Consider the following 12,870-nt stretch of genomic DNA (forward strand, 5'->3'; position numbering starts at 1 on the left):
ATCGAAATATGCTTCTACGTGGCGTGACAAAAGTTTTCGCGGACAAAGATAAATAGTAGAAAGTTGCTCGAACTATTGAAGGTGTACGTTCGTCGTTCATACTATAGGATCCGGGAATTGGAAATGAAGATTTACTGTTACTTACGGACGGACTATCAATCATACTTGCTGCGCTTGTAGTTGGACGTCTGATCATTAGGCGAGAGATGGTGTTGAATTTTTTAAAACTTGGATTTTGTTCAAGGGAATATTTTTGTGGTTGATGTAAAAGTTTGTATAAGTTCGTTCCATGTCCCAAAAAGGAACAGGAATTTCTACGGTATCTTTCCATGCAATCTGAGGTGCCTGAATGCACGATGATCCTGAAAGTGTGATACAAATTAAAAGAAAAAGATTTCTGATATTAAGATAGATCAAAGATATAAAATAGAATATTCTCTGTTTGGCGTGTTTTTTTGAGCAAATCGATTTTGAATATTAAATAAATCTCCATTCAATTGACAATTAATTTAGTGTACATAATCTAGCTGATCATCGCTGTTTCTATTTATATTCGTAAACAGTCAGTCAGCTGAAATAGTTCCTGGATGAAGATATATTTAACAGATGTAAATCAATGCGATGTAAAATTTCTCAAAATAACCCAACTGAATGGACAAATCAATAAATATCTGGAAGAAACCGAGTCAAGAATCGTTTTAATTTTATCTTCCTGATTAATATCAAATGAACAGGAGGTGATTATCGATGAATTATAATTCATTATCGATGGCCTCATTCATCGTTTGCGTGAGAATCGTTCCCATTGTTTACGGCTCGACAAAAAGGAAAACTACGAGACTATGTTCGTGTAATCGTGCAACACTGTATACTAACGATCGGTATTCGATTCTCACGTTTGTGCAAATCAATCGTCGAAGCTAGAACACAACGAAGAATATAACGTATATAAGACATCTCGTCGCGAATCTAGGAAAATTAAATAAATCGAAGCGACGAGTTTCCAGGAACCGTTCAGAAATATTAGCATATTTAATGGATAACGATTCTCTGTCTAATCTGTTTAAAACACGATGAGAAGTTCAATCCGGTGGAGATACGAGCTCGCATGAAATGCCATAGAATATTGAATTCGACTTCGCAGCCGAAGCACTTGCGGTCTATTAACTAATTAACTATTAACTGATTAACGCGTTGGCTATTACGGTGGATATCGGTGATTCTTTTACTAAATTTTTTAGTACGATTAAAATAAGATAAATTTCACGAACTAAAAAATGTTCAACGACATGAATGATCTAAATAATATTGTCAGAGAAAGTTAATGGTATATTTAAATCTATCGTGGCCCTTAGGCCAAAATATATAAAGTCTGCGCAGCAGTTAACGTGTTCGCCAGGTTAATCGACGTCACTTTCGAAGAATATCAATCCTTTGTTATAATATTTATATGTGCTCTTCAGGCGAAGCATCCGAAGAAGAAATCGATCAACAGTGACCTGCGAATCGCGATGAACCCATAAAAATTCATTTTAACGTCACGTTCACTTTCTTCATTTGTTCGATGTTTTACACCTCTTTTTTTAATCGTCCTTTTATCTTCCTCGTACTTTTTCTCTCGTGAAAAGGTATGAAGTGAAATTGCGAGTTGATATGCACGAGACGATTAAGTCCTTATAGACGCGAGTCGTTTCATTTCAACGTATCATCTCTTCAGCAGATAATAATTCATGCATTTCTCTGACGAACAATTAACGCGTCCGTTAACGATCCTGCGATTTTTATGACTTCCACCATCAGTTGCGAATTTCTGTTCCCGTACTGTTATATGCAAATACCTAAAACGAGCAAGTTTTAGGGACAATATCGTTGAAACTTGTATACGCAGAGTTATAACAACATCTCAGAAAGTTCCGAACTGTCAGAATATTACGTCATCGAGCCTCGGATATTCATCGTTAAGCGAGCGTCTGCGTCAGAATGCGCGACTGCTTATTACGTCAGACGCTTGTCGTCAGACTGGCCACCGCGTTATCGCTGTTCCTAACGTAATTTTGAACCACGATATCTCGTGCGTATCATGCACGTCGTTTTACAGAAGCTATTTACAGTTGGATCTATCGCTGAACAGATTTTGTCTTTTTTAAAAGTACTTACATGAGTTATTCATAGGCCAATGTGGTTCATTCCACCTTTTGAAATTTTTGAAATATTAGTGCCGACCTCTTAATACTAGAACTACCACATCAGTCAAATTCACTGGTTTTACAATTTTATTTTAAAATTCCTACTTCATGTTATATTTTTCTTCCGCAGTGATATAGTGACTTTTGCAACAATAACTAAAAGAATAATATAATGAATTTTATTTTGTTTTTTATGTATTCAAACTCAAAATGATTTTGTATCAAAGCTACTTATACCAATAGCAGTCAACATGACTGGTACTTGTTAAAGTGTAAAAGGGTCCTGCAGTCTGTTTATCGAACCCCAATTAACCAGTTTCCTCGTTTTGTACAACTTCTCACACATTTTTAAAATATTTACTGCGTTCGATATGACGATATCAGTTATCAGGAAAATTCCGGATCGATCGCCAGATCGCTAGATGCTAACACTAGAAATGCCACACCAATCAAAATGTCTGATTCTACAATTTTATTAATGTGTCAATCCTCGTTTAGGAATCATGGACCCAGATAAATTAATAATACCAAAAATGTACTACATAACATGGAATTCCTTCTGTAAGAAAATAAGAAATCAATAAATATACAAATATTCTATTATTACGTATTTTTTAAAGACCAGTCATTTTGACTGGTTTTGGTAAAAATAGCTTCGTGTTAACTATCGATAGTTCCAATGTTAAGATATATTTATACAATTAGCTTGTTTTATATAATTTCATGAATTTTCTCTACTTCTTGATTTGTAGATTTAACCGATTTAGCAAAATCGAGGCTCGCATGAAAATAACGACGCGTAGAACTTTTAACGTGGGAGAGACGTTATGGCACGTTCCGTAATATCATTCGTATATATCGTTGACCCATCGACTCAGCAAGATTTCATCGTAGTCGTTCCCCAAAGGATGGACGGTTTTCGTTCAGATCGGAAGCTTATCGCAGTCTCTCGACGATCATCCCCTATTTTCTCTCCCTCTTTCTTTCGTGCCTGATTCTCGGTCGATGCGGGCCAACCCTCGTTCGTCGGATAGAGACAAAGCGTTCCAACATAAATAATTTATCTGGGAAGCGAGCTTCCTCGTAGCAACGGTGTGCGTTGCATTAAATATGAAATCCAATATAAACTTTTCCTACGATGGCAAGCAACTTGGCTTTCCTCTCTTCCAGTGACCATTACACGAACGTCTGTATAAACGAAAATGTTGAATCCCCTAACGATCGTTGTTCGATTCGACGAAAAGCATTAACCGTTATCGTTAATTAATCGCGGCCGTTGTTCCAATCGACTGTGAAAAGCAACGACAACTCAACAGTTAATGAAAATATTTAACCATCTGACTAATTTGTAGCTACGTTATTAACCAATCCGGTTATTTGCAGCGTTGCTACACTTTGATCTGTTGCATGTCAGAGAATACGAATTAATTTGGAAAACAATTAGCGCTGTGAACGCAGACGCGTTCACGGCGTGACGAGTGAAACGACTCGTTTCCGTTGTGAATTATATTATTTATGCGGGGTGCGTTGTGCGAGCTGGAATTAAACACGGACAAAAAGAAACTGTACGTTTACTGGTCGCTGGTAATTTATTTAATTAATCGCGAGGGTAACTTTCATTTTGCGATCAAACGTATACTTTTTATTCGTTCTTGAATATAAATATAAACATATAGGGAACAGAGACGAAAAATTGAAATGTAATTTATACTTTTGTATTTAAAAGTTGAAAAGCTCTACCGTGGGTATAATGTAAAATGTAAAGTTTATATTTCGATTTATTTGTCACAGCTATAGTTCTCAATTATATTCAAATATATGTAAGATTAGAAATACCAATATTTATGTACATACATAATTTTCGAAATTTAACTTCTTGACGCCAGATTTCGTATCTTCGTACCTGTAGATTATGCATTTATGTACAATGACAAGCGTCACCTATCTTATTCATTCTTTTGAAGTTCGAAATGGGAACGTAGAGACATTTTGAATTTTATTTTATTTGTATTGACATAGGAAGAATTCGTCGTTTTTCTGACAATTTGTGACAATTACCACTTCAAAATTTGGTTCTATGCAAACTACCTGAAATCGACTGACATCAAAGGGTTAAGCAGTAATTACCAACCACCGAGGACTCAATTTCTGTCAAAACTATCAAACTTTGTCAATTGAAGAAACGACGCGCAGGAATTACTTGAAATTACTAGAAATTGAATCGAACTAAATTCTGGGACGTTTGAAAAAGTTCGATCGTACGCTTCGTGCCATAACGGTTACCAAGACTAATGGCAGCAGCCACTTATTGTTGGCCGTTTTTCCGCGTCGATCGTGCTTCCTCCGCGTGACCAAGGCCGGACGAGGGTAAAACGTATATTGATGTTCAATCGTACACTCTGCGCCGAATACCGATGCGCTGTACCCGCGGGGTGCAACTCTCGCCCATCAATCCTCGGCGAACCGCTTTCGTTTTTCCTTTTTTTTTCAATATCAAACTTCCAGCGTGTATCTAAAAGCGACATTGTAACAGAAAAAAGGTTCGGTCGACCGGGGCAGAATTTCAAAGCGGGCTTCGAGTATCTACGCGCGATAGGAAATCGTCGAACCGACAAGGAATATTAATAACATCGCGCTGGTATTCGGACCTTGCGCTGTCGCTTTTCGAATTTGACAAACGATCGATTTTAGTCGGGCTAAACCGTTGACTTGGACACAGACGTATATCTGGGATACGGTGTATCATGTGTTTCCGAGTATATAACGTGATTTCGAACCACAGAGGGTCGCTGGAATTCAGAACCCTTGCACTATGTATATTATCCGAGTTGAAGAGCGTCTTCACCGACGAGGGTGGGCCGCTGATTTGCATGTTTATTCAGCGCAGAGTTCGGCCCGTTCATTACAGAAGTCATGTTTGTTAAACGTCAATTTGAAAGTGTTCCCGCCCGTTAGAATATTATGCGATTCTGTTAAGTGTAACTATACTGCAACTCAGAAATGATTGCACGTATGTCTTATCCGTAATGTAATCGAAATCTATATAGTATAAAGGAGGCTGTACTTATTCGTTTAATTGAAAATATTCGTGATCTCTTTATTATACGAGGACCAGGACAAATTAACAAATCAATGCAAGCCAAGTATTACATATAAAAAATGGTAAAATTTCATTCTACTGTATTTTACAAATGTATTAAAATGTTGAGAACTGATATCTTAAATATGTGACACGGTTGATTATCCTGGCGTGCAATAGACTATACCAAGCAACATAGAACACGACTTACAACCTCATTTTATTCTGAATAAGGTTCATTACCAGTTTGAAGTATGAATTAATCCTTTTTTCATTTTCCATGCTATAAATCTCGGTATCAACATTGAAACAAAGCAATCTTCCTATGTATTGCACGTCAGTCAGAATAACGCAGGCGATATAAATTTCGTAATATCGTCGGGAAAGCGAACGACAATCGGTCGCTGGTCCCGAGGACGACGCGTAAGTACTTTGTCACGCGGTGGCGCGACGCACCACAGCATAAAACTCATTTCGCTTATTTCTCGCTTTTTCAGGATGCAGAGACAAAGCCGGAGTAGCTCGGAGGTGGAGGTTGCGCTTATGCGCCCCGTAAGCACGGCTGGCTAATCCACCACCACGGCCTATCCCTGACACCCTGCAGCCACACCAGGTAAGATTCTCTTTTGCCCGGACTTTATGTTTGTCTTCTATACATCGGTTGTTCTATACGTCATTTTACGCGCCGACTTTACAGCAAATACCCTTTCTGCTTGCCTTTGACGGCAGACAATGCCGAAATCGAACTGTGGCCACCGCTATTTTCGTTCGCGTACGATGCGCTATCGTGTTTCTGACATTTTTGTTCTTGTTGTTTATTTATTTTTAGTCCTTTACAATCCCTCTTAATAGGGAACAACGATAGTTTTAGATTGGGTTAGAATGAATAAGAAGGATTTGTTTGATAGGATGTTAGAAGGAAGTATCGCTTTTATGAGTCAGCATGAGGATCATTTGCACTGTTTCATCAAAAGAGTACGAGATTACGGGTTGATGAATATAACGAGGTAGTAGTATGTTTAGAGATTCGATGATCACGTGTAATGAATAATAGCATCAACGCTGTCTGCCGTGGGATTTCAGGAACTAATGAGAATACAGATATTAATTACATGGCTGACTGTTACCGTTAATAGCTCTGCCGTCAGAAACTGTTACATTTAATGACAGCTTCGCGAGAACCAGAGCGATCTCTTAGCGATTTCTTATTTGGTCATCTATTTTTAAAAGTACTATATAAAATTCTATCGAATCATCGAAGTACGTGCATAAAGGTTCACAAAATATTCCTATAATTGTTTGCTGTGGTCATTCAAAAAGATCGTAAAAGAACGTTCAAGGTCATTCACGTTAAGACGAATTACAAAATCACGTTAAAAATCATTTCAAGATACTTCGAGAATATACAAAATTTACATGATGCTCCGATTCGAAGTCATAAATCAGCATTCTTTCATTCATAAGAAAATTAACAAGTCTAGAGTCCATAAAAGGAGAGGAAGGAAATCTTTACAATCTGGAAAAGAACGATCCATTTGCCCGACAGAAATCTAAATATAACTTTCAAGCGCGATAAACAGTATCGCCGTCAATTTCAGCTGAATGTATCCTCCTTTATTGCAAACCATCGAGCAAGATCTATGGACGGGCGGGAACGCACGAAATCGGTGCCGGCATTAAATCGACCGGATTGCGTAATAAAACGTTTTTACAACGAGATAAATTTATAACGAAAATTACGGTAATTGAAAGGCGTGCGGGGGTGAGAGAGCTGGCGGAGAGAAGGAGAAAGAGGGGAAAGTGGAGCAAGGACTGCGTGAGATCTTGATACTCTCGAACGATTTGTAGTCTCTGGAGGAACGGAACGAGCCACGGTATAATTTCAAGCGGAGGCGCGTGGTACGCTGCGCCTGCGTTTCCCGCCGGCCGATATCAAGGACGCGTATCCCGATTAAACTTCCACCACCTCTTCCCAGTAATTCATACGCCGCGCTCGAACTTCATGAATCTGAAATTCTAGACGTTTCGAATATTTATCGTAGCGTCAGGGTCTGCTCCGCGTGATAATCTCTTCAAACAAACCATTGGATCTTTGGTAATATGGATAAAGCACGACGTGATTTAATCTTTCTCGTGCCAGTAATTGCGATGCAACTTTGAAGAATTATAGAAAATCAAATCGTGTATTCGGCAAATCCACGATCTTGCGATTCTTGGTGGTTCTTGATGATTCTCTTAATGATTGCGATATTGAATGTTCCCCTTGATATATAATCAAGTATTTTCTTTCTTCTCGATTCCTTGACATTTTAGTTATTTTCGTGATACAAAAAATTGTGTCAAGACAAAGTTATTTGGTTCAGGGCAACCGATATAACGACTCATAACTTTTCCCCTGTACTGTTTTGAGTTTTCAAGATCGTTGACATCTTTCTAAAGATTGTTAACGTTTTCCTAATAATAGACAAGAGTCTATGATATCTTGAATAGAGATAAAACATCGTAGAATATACCTTCAAACTTGAAACGAGCCAGAAAGACAAACATCCACCATCGTGACTCCAAGTATACACGCACCACAGCAAGAAGTTAATCTTCTCAAAGTACGCAGAACTTCCTTTCCCAGTTTGTGATCTGTCTTTAGTTACATCGCAGCGAACAACGCTTCTCGCTCAGCTTCTCTGGAAAGATTCGAAACAGCGTCGCCTCTGGCATCCCCGGCGATCGAACATGCGTTCACCGACCGGAATGGAAAATCGTTTGCAGATCGTATGCGTTTAAATCTCGTTCGCGAAGATAAACGCTTCGCCGGGTCCCCCCTACGGTGAAATATTCTCGGGCAGGATAGGCTGTTTACGGTAATAGTGGGCTCGTCGATTTACAGTAATTTTACACGCGCCTAATTAGCAATTCCGATCGGGTCGCCCCTTCGTTCGGGCTACACGTCTTTCGTAACCGGTTCGTCCGACCGATAATTTACCTGGATCTACCTGGATCTATAGTGTTTATGCGCGTTCATAGTATTTGTGCACGTTCATAATGATGCCAGGACAGCGTGTTGAATCAGTAGATACGGAACGCGCAGATATAAGCGGGATAAACTGAAGCAGAATAGAATAAAGTCTTTATTCTCGTCTGGGAAGAGAGTCGCGAAACAAAAAGCGTGAGCACATGGAAGATTATTTAAAACGTAAATATGCAGAAACCGAGTAATGAGAAAGGGGTGGCTGGGGGGGGGCTAAACGTAAACCGAAAGCGAGAGGAACGAATAAGAACAAGGAGAAATTAAATAATAGAGAAAGACTGGGATTACGGAAATGCTCGCTTATACGGCAACGACGCAGAGAAGAGCAGCGGAAAGAGCGCTCGGAAAAGTGCATTCTCCCGGATGGCAAGTTTCAAGTGCGTGACGTTCTAGGGCGTTACTGAGAATCAACTATTTATCCGGAAAAATGGTGCTTTTTCTTTGAAATCACGTACTTTGCATTATAGCATTTTACTAGGTTAATCAAAAAATTTTGTTCTCAGATTACGCTTGTATATTTACTATATTATTATTTATCGAAAACCACTAGATAGATGGTTGACGCTAAGTAGAAGTAACAGCGAATTAGAAAGATTATATTGGAAACTACTTCGTAGAAATTTCATTTAGAACAACTGATTCCTTTCTCTTTCGATGAATAAAAACGATAAAACTTTCCGTAACCTCATAATCATAAAATAACAGTTCTGTATAAACGACAACAACATATATAACATACATAACACTTTTCAAAAAGTTAAAGAGGAACATCGAACTTCACGAAGATACCAATCCAGTATAATGAGCTAACAAAGCGGCGACAAAACAACCATTCGGTGATCAAACCGCGTGTTTGTCCCATTACAAAAATAAATGCAGTTTGTAAGATTGATAGTAAATGTCGAGGAAAAACATTCTGATCGGGTTTGTTCCCCAATGATAAAGTTTCGTCATCTAGACCAAGGTAAAAGGACATTTCATCGATATGTTTCATTGCTTGTAAGACGCGAATGCCATGGAAACTGTGCAGAAGTGGCCTCGCACGCTCGTCGAATAACCGTTCGCCGATCCATCCCTCGGCACCGCCTTTTCATCTTCGCTCCTATCGAGTATACTTTTGTCGTCGCACTGCCATATCGATATTAACTGTTCGACCATGTGCTGCGAGCGGTCGGACGGCGATCCAGTGTGACCCGAGGAGGATTCACGAATGTAAATTGCATAGTCGATGGGTTCGGTTGCTTTATGGGAGTGGCAAAGTGGTATTGGTCGCGTGCTACGATGTTTCGCATCTCTATCAGCGATCCTTCGGTATTTATAGCACAACAGATCGCGACACGCGATTCGCGAGCAACATTGTGCGTCAGCGATGCTCAAATTGGCTGCTGCCTCATTTTCTATCGTCCTGTTTTTAGTTTCTTTGTTCTTCATGTAGCGAGAATGTTTGCCATACTTTATTAAGTGATTCAGAGTTCATTTAAGAGGCAATAAATATTCTCCTCATTTTGTGGTTATAGCAAATAGAATATTTGTGTACTTTTTTATTCTATAGAATCAGTGATTTGTTATTCATTAAACAGATATTGAATATATAATTCATAGTGGAATGATATATCGATCGATTAATTTCTATTTAAGAGATGAATGGAGAGTCTAGTCCTAAACAGAAGATTTTAACGAACGGAACGGTTAGCTACTTTCGGTAATTAAAACTAAACTCTTGTCTTTCGGAAGATATGATACGATTGCGAGTACGATTTACAGAAATCTCTACAAAGATTCTCGTTATTTCAATGATACAAATAACTGTTTTCAAAATTTAAACGATCGATGTCTTAAATGGCCGTAAAACATTAGAAACAAGCCAAAATCCGAGAAAACGTTTCGAATCATGAACAAAAAGATGCGCGTTTATCATTCTATAAAGCAGTTCCTTTTACACGTAAAATCTAACCCAAAGAGAGAACGGTCGCATTTATGGAGAGCGTTCTCGACCTCACGGTTTACCGACATTGTGGCCCGCAAGCGTAACCAAACATTTCACAAACCTTGTGTATAAAACTTTACGTTCTGCCATCCCTGAATTTATTTATGTTCGCCCTATCTTCAGAGGGTCAACGATACCGCTATGGTCTCGCGAACTCAACGAAACGGTCTCGTAAAAGAGACACTCAAATCCCATGGACCTAGGCCATGCATGGTAGTTCACCTTGTCTCTCGGTATCTCTCGTTCTTTACTTCTTTCTTTTTCACTATGAAATAGACGGTTAACCGGAAAATGACTGGTGTAGCCATTTGATAGGTCACTCTGAACGTTCTTGCAGTCACGAAAGCCTCTTGTTGAAACCTGGAACGTGCCCTTTCAACCCAGTGTCCCCCTTTTCTTTCGAATTCTCTGCAACGACAGTTCGTTGCACGCACCAGACTCCTATGCTTTTCGAGGTCGAAAACAACCAACTTCTTTTCCCTCTCTGTGAAAGTTTATCGGATCGTAAGTACGTGTCGGGTGAATGTTGGGGATAGGAACGCGGATGGTATGCAGCGAGGGAACGAGACACGCGGAACGCTAAAGCAATTACGCTACACGCTCGAGCTTAATGAAAAGCGTCAAGCGGTGTAAGCGCGGATCGCCCGCCGTTTAATTATTGCGGCCGGCTTTCTCACGAGAGAAAAATGCCCGCGGAAACATCGAGTTTCGTTGAATCAATTAACTGTTCGCTAATCGACGTCCGAGTAATTCGATCATCACGCGTTTTAGTCACTTGAAACTATTAAATCTGTATTCTCTTTCTGATCTTATTGAAATAGAATACGAAATTGTGTCTAGATTGACTTTGTTAATCTAAGGGTATCTGAATGAAAAATGTGTGAAACATAAGGGAAAGGTGATAATGGAAATCTACCGTAGCAATTTTTGTTACACTATGGTTAGATATATGAAAAATAATTCTGAAATTTAAAAGTACGGTATGGAAATATCAAGGACGATACGATATGAAAGAATTTAAGAGCTAACTTAAGAACACATCTTTCTTTATTTTACAATTTCTCTTACTTCGAGCAAACTGTTCCTACATGATAATCTCGGGACATATTCAGTCACGCCTACTTCTCCTACGCATCTCTAGCTCTCGAGATCCATTCATAATACGCACCGCACGAAATCTTCATTCTGATATTACATAATAATTGTATAATAACTTGGTTTACCATTAATGCATAAATTTGATTGATTTTAATCTAGTTTACTCTAATCGTAAAGAGCAACTAAAGAAATTCGATAGCAGGTATCTTAGCTCTATCTTGGATGACGCCCCTTTAAGATATTTCTTGGTTTTCCAAGGAGAATTCTAAGCTAAGAGAGAGTGTGAGATAGATAGAGAGAGAGAGAGAGAGAGAAAGAGAGGGAGAGATAGAAAGACAGAGGAAGACAGAGAGAGAATAAGAGCGGGTCTGTGGCGTTTTCGTATCACGAATTCAGAAGTCAGTCGCCACCCTCGGGGATTCACGGCTTTTCTAGGTACTAGCGAAGAGAAAAAGGATTCGTTCCATCGTTTAAACCGTAGCGAGAGAACGAAGAACCGGAATTCCGGCTTGAAAGGTCGCCAAGTTTTGTTACATGGCCTCGCGTCCTCCTTCTTGCCACTTCTCGCCATGTCCGGGGAACAACGCTCTTCCGCACCCTACGTCGACCCCCACGTATATGGCGTGTGCGAAATTGCTCGGAAACTCTGGCAATAAGTCGACCTTTCCCGGAAGACTCTCCCAACAATTTTAAAGCAAACATGTGTATAACGGGCTACCGGCATGGGTAATACTTTAATATACAATAGCGTAGATGTATTAGGTTTATTTGTGTTTATCGGATTATTCATGTGGAGTAATTACGAAGCAGACTGATGAACGATATCTATGATGTGTAATATGGAAAGTTGTGTAGATATTAGTTTATTGATAATTGGTAAAAGTTGATATTTATGTGGGACAGCAAGAAGATTGTGTTTAAAGAGAGTTAAATTGATGAAGGATACCAATAAGTACCATAATATGTGCATCCTTCGAGTGTTAAATCTTCTCAGGAAGAAACGTGTATTCAATGTAATACAAGTCATTCGGGATAATGTATAGTGGAGTATGCTAGAACGAACGTAATTGGTTCTGGAAGTTCGTTCGTTATGGTAACTGTTCATTCTAATATACATTGAAATATGTATTCGCTCCAGGCTTGCGATCTAGAACAAAGTTACTACCCAATACAGATATCCTATTAAATTAATTTATCTATTTTTATTTGATTTTTCATTTTCATCTATTGATCTTCGAGTGAAATTTTCTTAATAAAAATCCTAAAACTTTTCTTATAAGACACGACGAAAATCGCTGTAGCATCTTAATTTTACTGATAAAAATTGCTGTAGCATCGTTCTTTCTAACATACCTCCAGATCTCCATTTGATTTGATACGAATAATATTCTGATTTTACGCGTTAGTTTGAAACTTATCTCTCGATAAGTTCAACAAAGACATTTTTCGATCCCCGCACAATTCAAAACATATAGCTATTTTCAATCAATTTTTT

At 38.8% G+C, this 12,870-nt stretch overlaps 1 protein-coding gene across 6 annotated transcripts in view; it reads left to right on the plus strand.

The window, feature by feature from the left end:
- The window catches only part of LOC126871100 (mucin-5AC-like), a 329,637-nt gene that overhangs the window by 224,024 nt on the left and 92,743 nt on the right, over positions 1-12,870 (plus strand). For all 6 annotated transcript variants that reach the window (XM_050629511.1, XM_050629509.1, XM_050629513.1 and 3 more), the window contains exon 3: positions 5,763-5,878. The gene's annotated coding sequence lies outside the window, so the exon portion shown is untranslated. The remainder of the gene's footprint in view (positions 1-5,762; positions 5,879-12,870) is intronic.

The sequence above is a fragment of the Bombus huntii genome, chromosome 11 (genome assembly GCF_024542735.1).
Source record: "Bombus huntii isolate Logan2020A chromosome 11, iyBomHunt1.1, whole genome shotgun sequence".
In the NCBI taxonomy this organism is placed as follows: domain Eukaryota; kingdom Metazoa; phylum Arthropoda; class Insecta; order Hymenoptera; family Apidae; genus Bombus; species Bombus huntii.